We start from the raw sequence: 8,680 nt of genomic DNA on the forward strand, positions 1-8,680 counted from the left end.
CTCTTTTACTCTTTTACTTGTTTCAGTCATTTGGCTGCGGCCATGCTGGAGCACCGCCTTTAGTCGAGCAAATCGACCCCGGGACTTATTCTTTGTAAGCCCAGTACTTATTCTATCGGTCTCTTTTGCCGAACCGCTAAGTGACGGGGACGTAAACACACCAGCATCGGTTGTCAAGCAATGCTAGGGGGACAAACAAAGACACACAAACACACACACACACATATATACATAAATATACATATATACGACAGGCTTCTTTCAGTTTCCGTCTACCAAATCCACTCACAAGGCATTGGTCGGCCCGGGGCTATAGCAGAAGACACTCGCCCAAGATGCCACGCAGTGGGACTGAACCCGGAACCATGTGTTGGTAGGCAAGCTACTTACCACACAGCCACTCCTGCGCCTATGTGCTATGCTTACTGCACCTAGGTTTTCCAAGCGGTCACCCATCTAAGTCCTGACTAGGCTCGACGTTGCTTAACTTCAGTGATCAGACGAGAACTGGTGCTTTCAACATGATATGGCCGTACTAATTACATCTTTCTAAACATTCGTACTTCACTATTTTTCCTTCGGATACATTTTTACGGCACTGTACTTTATACGAAGGGATACGCAGCAACAAACCAGAGTTTTGCAATATTATTTTATTCTCTTAGTTTTACATATTTATACTTTTATCAAAGTATTCTCCATTTCAAGCAATGCATCGCTCCAAACGTCTTTTCCACTGTTCGAAAAAGTGCTGGAATTCTTGCGAAGTGACGCCTTTTTACGCCTCCGTTGTTTTCTTTTTCTTTACCTCTTCGACATCTACAAAACGCTTTACTTCAATGACTTTTTTCATTCGAAGGAGCAATAAGAAAAAAGTCGCAAGGAGTAAAATCGGGTGACTTAGAAAGGTGGGTAAGTAGGGTCATGCTGGTTTTGGTCGAAAATTGTTTCACACTAATGGTGGTGTGCGCAGGCGCATGGTAGTGACGTAACTACCACTCTCCAATTTGCTACAGGTCGGGGTGTTTTCGTCTCATCACCTCTTGCAAACGTTTAAGAATTTCCAAATAAGATCTCTGGTTAAGAGTTTGACCAGCGGAACAAATTCTATGTGGACAACTTTCGCATCGATGAAAATAATCAGGATCGTCTTGGACATCACTTGACACCCTTTTGGCGCGACGGCGTCGTGACAATAAATGCTTCGATTAACTAGATTGCTGCTTCGCTTCCAGGTCGTAGCTGTAGATTCAGCATTCATCACCAGGGATGTCCTCCGATAAAAATTCTTGATCAACTTCCAATTGTGCTTCCAGTTCACGATACGCATGCAGTAGCGACTCCTTTGATCTTCCGTGAGCAAGCGAGCAAGTTTGGTTACAACTATTTTCATTTGCAATTCCTGGTTCACCAATTCGTTGGCAAGAGTTCCAGGACACACCAGTCATATCAACCAGTTCGTCAATTGTTCGGTGACGGTCCCCCAAGATCAGATATTGAATTTTCGTGATGTTTTCATTCGTTCGGGTGTTCGACGGTCGCCCTGAACGAGGTTGGTCTTCAAGAAACAAGTGACCATTCCTAAAGCATGGAAACCAATCATAAAACTTGTACTTTGCTCATGGCAGCGTCCTTGTAAGCAGTTTGAAGCATAACAACTGTTTCGGCGGCCGTTTTTCCTAGCAGAAAACAGAATTTCACGGAAGCACGCTGTTCTTTCGTTTCAACCAACGCAAAAATCGACGAACAGAGGAAAAACACTGCAAAATAATGATGCACAACGTTGCAGCACGACAGCACCTCATGACGCCGGGTTGCACACTGATACCTGAGGGTTGCATCAAGCAGTTTCTTGCAGCGGATGTCTTTTGCTGATATTACTCTCTATATTTCATAAACACAATATCTCTCTCATTCCTTTAGAGTAATATCATTTCTCTCTCTCTCTCTTTCTCTTATTGATACCTGTATGTTATTAACGATAATCTACCTGACTCTCTCTCTCTCTCTCACGCAGTCTCTTTATCTCTCCCCTCTCTCTCTCTCTCTCATACATCATCTTCACATAATTCACCAATACTCATGATTTCCTTTTCAGTATCTTACTAAGTCTCCTTTCCTCTCTTCTATAGTAATTATTTTTTATTAATTATTGTCTTACATTAAAAATGTGAACATGGATATCTTTGTATATGTACGCTGGAGTTCATGCAACCATGATATTCTGTTGATCAGAAAAACTAACCTTCTTTACTGGCATTCATTTGCAAAATGTACAGCATACACACTAGTGCAGATATGGAAAATGTATTATCATATACTAAAATAAAATATTTCTGTATGATGTGGGCTGAGAATCCACCGTCCTTCAATGGAGATGAACTGATGAAATAAATATATTCATCTCATACCACCTGAATTTCTTTGCACACACACGCACGCACTCTCGCACGTGTACATACATACATACATACATACATACATACATACATACATACATACATACATATATACATATATACATACATACATACATGCATACATACATGCATACATACATACATACATACATACATAATACATACATACATACATAATACATACATACATACATATTTACATACATATATACATACATATATACATACATACGTACATCCACACACACATACATCCGTTGATCAGATCAAGTGGGACGCCCGAAGTCATTTTACACTTATAACCGAATATAAGGCTTCAAATAGCTTTCATGCTACTGGTGTATATTGAAATACCTTTTTTTGGCTCTCCTTAAATAAACGAGGCGGAGAACATACAGACGTTTACTTTAATCTATTCTGATTTTAGGAATATGAACTCAAGATATAAAGTTCCTAAAGAAACAGTGAGCTGGCAAAATAGTTAGCACGCCGGGCATATTCGCTCATCGGAATCTCTTCTGGTTTGGGATTAGATTTCAGAATCTGCCGACATTTGATCCCATCAACGTCCATAAAAAATAAGTAACTGCCAAGCATTAAGGTCGATGTAATCAACTTAACCGATGCACTGAAATAGCCGGCCTTTTACCAAAGTTTTCAGCTGTTATAGCCATAATTAATTCAAAGATAATTACTTAATAAATTAATCGATTTATCTGGGATATTTTCTTCTTATCAACAACAGTTTGTCGAATGCATAATGGCAAATGTATTAGGAGACGTAAATGGGCGAGCTACAACGAGTTTGGAGAATGTTGGTCTTACAGGTGCAAAATTACCGGAAGTAACAGCGTTCGAATCGAATCAATGTCAGGGGGACACTGTTCACAAAAGTAAGTACATATTTTAACCTATTTAATTTGGTTCATATAATACATTTACTCCATATCACTCTTGAGTTTCCCCTGTAATACACGTCCTCTTCTGCTCTACCTCTACTCCAGTTAGCTTTCATAAGGATATAAAAATACGGTTCTAGGTAAATTCCACCGCGGTAAATTCTACCACGGAAATTTCCACCAGGTGAATTTCTCCATAGGTAAATTCCACCATGGTATATTCCACGATGGTAAATTCCGCTCGTGGACAGACTTCTAATATAAGCTGCTCCAGCTAATAATCACCGTGGTAAGTTTCTCTAGACCGTGGGCCAATACCTATGTTATTTAATTAGCTGTCTCTCAACTCTTAAGAAGAGAAAAGGAGAGAGAGAGAGAGAGTCTGAAGGTGAGATAGAAAATAATTTTTATAATCTACTTGAACTGAGGTAGGATCAATTTAATGTACTCCCATCGAGTAAGGATCTATGAAAAAGATTCATCATCAATTTCAAAGATAATATAATTTGGGATAAAGAAAGAAAAGATTAAATTTTAGTACACATTTTGTTATAACAATAGGATTAAAAAATAACGGCGAGTACATTGTGAAGCAGAGTTAGGATAAGAAAGTTTAATTTATTTTTAAAAATTTAGTAAAAAATTCCTCAAGTCAAATTGTGTGCAATACTTCTTAAAAATTGTAGAGGGTTTTCATTTTGATATTCCTGAACTGGCTTCTTCAGGCATGCATCATTAATTTGATAGGTATTTTTATTTTGTTGTTGTTAAGTCTCTACGCCGAATGTGTGCAATTTTTGTCAAGTTCGACCCTTCTTCCGTTTTGAGGGCAGTGCATAGTTTCCATAAATTTGGATGTCTGGATGTTAGTGATGAGCGCAAAGCATTGGGAAACCCTTCTAAAGACTTATTTGATCTTGACAAGTCCTTTAAGACGCGATCATTCCTGAGTTGTATAGGAAAATATGGAGGGTCTCTTCGACAACGAAGACCGTGCTCCATTACAATCCCAATGTATGTAATCTCAAAATAGGTCATAATCTCAGAAGGGATGCCTTCACCGTCAGACAAACCTTGAAATACATTGACAACGTCTTCAGCGTATATTTTGTATTCAACAGTCGACAGTAATCACTTGGTATCCACGATGGTATACATTTCAAACGTGAAAACAAAAGTATTTTGTGTTAATCTTTATAAAATCCACCGAGAGAAGTCATCGTGCCTTGCTATGCTAACGGCCCGTGTTTGCGAAAGACGACATGACAACGTGGCAATAATGATACATTGGGAGCTCTGTTGAAATCACGGCCTACAAAGAGCAAAGACGTGGTGTAAGCAAACCCTAGAAGGAGTCACCGAGAATAAAGATTGAACAATCATGTGGGATGCAACGATTTAGTGCGATGACAATGGATATTGTTGTAGTGAATAAAAAAGAAGGAACTTTCATGATAATCGACATAGTATGTCCCGGTGACAACAGGATCAAAGAGAAAAGAAGAAAAAAATAGACAACTATGACGATTTGAAGTAGGAAATACGAAGGTTGTGGTCAATGAGGAGAGTAGACGTGGTACCAATAGTAATTGGTGCACTTGGAAGTATCCCCAATCAACTACGAGCATGGTTGGAAAAGATTTGTACAAATGTAAAGGTAGACCACTTACAAAAATCAGCATTGCGTGGAACTGCAAGGATTCTTCGAAGGGTTCTTGAAACCTGACACGTAAACAAGTGTCACCTTAGTGGATAAAAGCTGTGAACAGCTGTTATTTTCCATCATACCCAGAAAAATACGCTATGAGTTCCAATCAAATAATAATAATAATAATAATAATAATAATGATAATAATAATAATAATAATGATAATGATAATGATAATGATAATAATAATAATAATAATAATAATAATAACAGCAACAACAACAATAATGATGATGAGGATGATGATGATGATAATAATAATGATAATAATGATAATGATAATAATAATAATAATAAATAAAAAAAATAAAAAAATAATAATAATAATAATATAGCAACTGTAACGAAAAGACTATTTTGCCATGAGGCCGATGCGAACACCCTCCCACGCCCACCCCTACCTATTGCCTGTATTCTTTTTTTGGTCGGGATGTCGGCGACTAAACTGGCAAACCCGCAGAGCTTACCAGGAAGAAAAACAATACCTGTATGAAGGCTAATGAATACTTACGAGGCAACCGCCGCCGAAATAGCATTATACCTAAGAGGCAGAAGCCACCATGACGGTTGAACACACCTTCTAGGAGATGGTAACTTCAAAACTTAAACCAACATTACAGGAATCTTATTTCCTAGGTTGGAAATCCTGTCAGAGATGGTGTCACGGGAAAGAAATACTGGTGGTTGTGCAACCTCAAATTCATGAGTGCTGAAATGTCAAAGAAAAGCAAAAATGAGAACGGCGTGAATGAGGCTGGAACACTTTGTGAAGGTCTCTCGCCCAACAGTTGCTTTCAATATACACCAGTACAGACTGTGGAATGATCATGTCATCTGTCTGGCTGCAAAAATAATGCAGTAGTACTTGCCACTCTTATATTTTTGTGAAAAACGGCATTTTATTCTACATTTTATTCTACAGGCATTTTATTCAATAGTTGAACACGTTTTATCTCCGGCGCCTTTCTGCAATTTGCAAAATCAAGTTGCTGCACAAAGTCCCAAGCACAGAGGGGCTTGCATGATGTGATATTCAAGGCATAGTTTCTTTATCAAAGCGCAACACTCGCTTACCTGAAACTTTGTTACGTGGTCCCTATAAATACCGTAACAGAAAGCAACTAAAATCTACTCTCTGAAGAATTATTTTTACAATTTTTAATTTAAGTATATTTTTATTTAAAGATGGTTTTCAGGTTTATTTTATTTTGTAAGATTTGAAGACCCCGATTCAATCAAATGCATAATTTTTATTCATTATGACATGGTGCAGAAGAAACCTCTACAAACCCCATAAAGTGTTGTAAGATGATATGTGTAGCAAGAGGACACTGAACCGCTTTATGTGACCTGAGGAGTAGCATTCAATTCCATTAGATCGTTCCCCATTTACTGAGGGAGCAGTACAGAAGCAAGCCGCAAACATCGTCGCTATAACTAAAGAAGCCCATCGTATGTGTGTGTATATATATATATATATATATATATGTGTGTGTGTGTGTATATATATATATATATATATATATATATATATACATGCATCAAATGAAATAAAAAACAGAACACAAAGGATGTCGCGGTACACGTATTTCAAGCTTTATAAAACAACCTATTCTTACATCAATGTATAATCGACATAACAGATGGTTTAAAGCTCTCTTCAGTTGCATGCATTTGCTATACCAAAGACTTACATCACATTATGAAAAATCCGAAAATGCGGCTGAAGAGAGCTTTAAACCATCTGTTATGTCGATTATACTTTGATGTAAGAATAGGTTGATTTATAAAGCTTGAAATACGTGTACCGCGACATCCTTTGTGTTCTGTTTTTTATTTCATTTGATGCATATACCCTCTCACCTCTGCCACTAGCTGGCATATACAGGTGCTTACACTTATCAAGTATTCACCCTAAATGTATTGTATATATATCTATAAATATATATATGTATATATATATGTATATGTATGTATGTATGTATGTATGTATGTATGTATGTATGTATGTATGAATATATATATATATATATATATATATATGTATGTGTGTGTGTGTGTGTGTGGTGTGTGTGTGTGTGTTTGTGTGTCTGTTTGTCACCACGTCATCGCTTGAGAACTGATGTTGTGTTTATGTCCCCGTAAAATAGCTGTTCGGCAAAAGAATCCGATAGAACGACTACTAGGTTTTTTTTTATAAGGTAAAATTTCGTTTATTAAGTAATCATGCTTACCACACAGCCACTCCTGCGCCTATTAAAGAATATGGAACGCTTCGCGAATTTGTGTGTCACCCTTGCGCAGGGGCCATGCTAATCTTCTTTGAATCGTTACAATTTTAGTATAAGTATTACTGTTTAAATTACATACATACATACGTACATGCATACATACATACATACATATATATATATAGAGCGGCTTAACCACTGACAGCCGAGCGATCAAACGCACACACGTACACAAAAAATGTTTTCTACCCCTTGACGGAGGTCTTGCCAACCTGCGCCAGCACACATATATAGAACAGTAAACACACACATGTCTCTAAGTAGATTTTTTCTCACCCCTTATAAAACATCCAATATTCCTTAAATAGTCAGAACTTTATTCTCGGTCACAAAGAACATCTACATACCCTCACCCACAGGAATTACCGCTGCCTGACCCGTTAAAATCTTCAACCACCGGTTCTCAACATACACTGATAAACAGTTTTGCCATGGGCTCTTAGGAGCCTAGTTCGATTTGTTTTGCTCCGCCTCTGTTCTGTTTTTGTTTTTTCCAACGGATTTCCTATATGGTCTCATTATTCAATCGGATTTTGGTAAATTGTGCCTTTCGAAACACGTGTAGAATGAAATAAAACGATTTCTGTTCAATCTTCGTTCAGCTCCATTTCTTCAATTCACCAATAATATTTTAATTTCAATTATCCGCACCAACGCACGGTTGCAACACCATATGGTTGTACCTCCAACCGTGCTGTCTTCTGCTGTGATTTTTGCTACCAAGGTATCGGTTAAACTTTTGATTAATCTGCTACAAGATTATTCATCTTTCTATTTCACATAATATATATATATATATATATATATATATATAATATATATATATATATGTATGTGTGTGTGTGTGTGGTGTGTGTGTGTGTGTGTGTTTGCGTGTCTGTTTGTCACCACGTCATCGCTTGAGAACTGATGTTGTGTTTATGTCCCCGTAAAATAGCTGTTCGGCAAAAGAATCCGATAGAACGACTACTAGGTTTTTTTTTATAAGGTAAAATTTCGTTTATTAAGTAATCATGCTTACCACACAGCCACTCCTGCGCCTATTAAAGAATATGGAACGCTTCGCGAATTTACGTGTCACCCTTGCGCAGGGGCCATGCTAATCTTCTTTGAATCGTTACAATTTTAGTATAAGTATTACTGTTTAGAATACATACATACATACGTACATGCATACATACATACATACATATATATATAGAGAGCGGCTTAACCACTGACAGCCGAGCGATCAAACGCACACACGTACACAAAAAATGTTTTCTACCCCTTGACGGAGGTCTTGCCAACCTGCGCCAGCACACATATATAGAACAGTAAACACACACATGTCTCTAAGTAGATTTTTTCTCGCCCCTTATA

The 8,680-nt window shown here is 37.5% G+C and overlaps 2 non-coding genes and 1 pseudogene across 2 annotated transcripts; all 3 read right to left on the reverse strand.

The window, feature by feature from the left end:
- Window positions 1-419: 419 nt before the first annotated feature.
- LOC115213624 lies at window positions 420-538 on the reverse strand (annotated as a pseudogene).
- Window positions 539-7,286: 6,748 nt separating this feature from the next.
- LOC115213576 lies at window positions 7,287-7,393 on the reverse strand. Its single transcript, XR_003881828.1, has one exon. It is a non-coding gene; the product is annotated as a U6 spliceosomal RNA (small nuclear RNA).
- A 971-nt stretch (window positions 7,394-8,364) lies between these two features.
- LOC115213568 lies at window positions 8,365-8,471 on the reverse strand. Its single transcript, XR_003881821.1, has one exon. It is a non-coding gene; the product is annotated as a U6 spliceosomal RNA (small nuclear RNA).
- Between the last annotated feature and the right edge of the window lie 209 nt (window positions 8,472-8,680).

The sequence above is a fragment of the Octopus sinensis genome, linkage group LG6 (assembly GCF_006345805.1).
Source record: "Octopus sinensis linkage group LG6, ASM634580v1, whole genome shotgun sequence".
NCBI classification, from domain to species: Eukaryota; Metazoa; Mollusca; class Cephalopoda; order Octopoda; family Octopodidae; genus Octopus; species Octopus sinensis.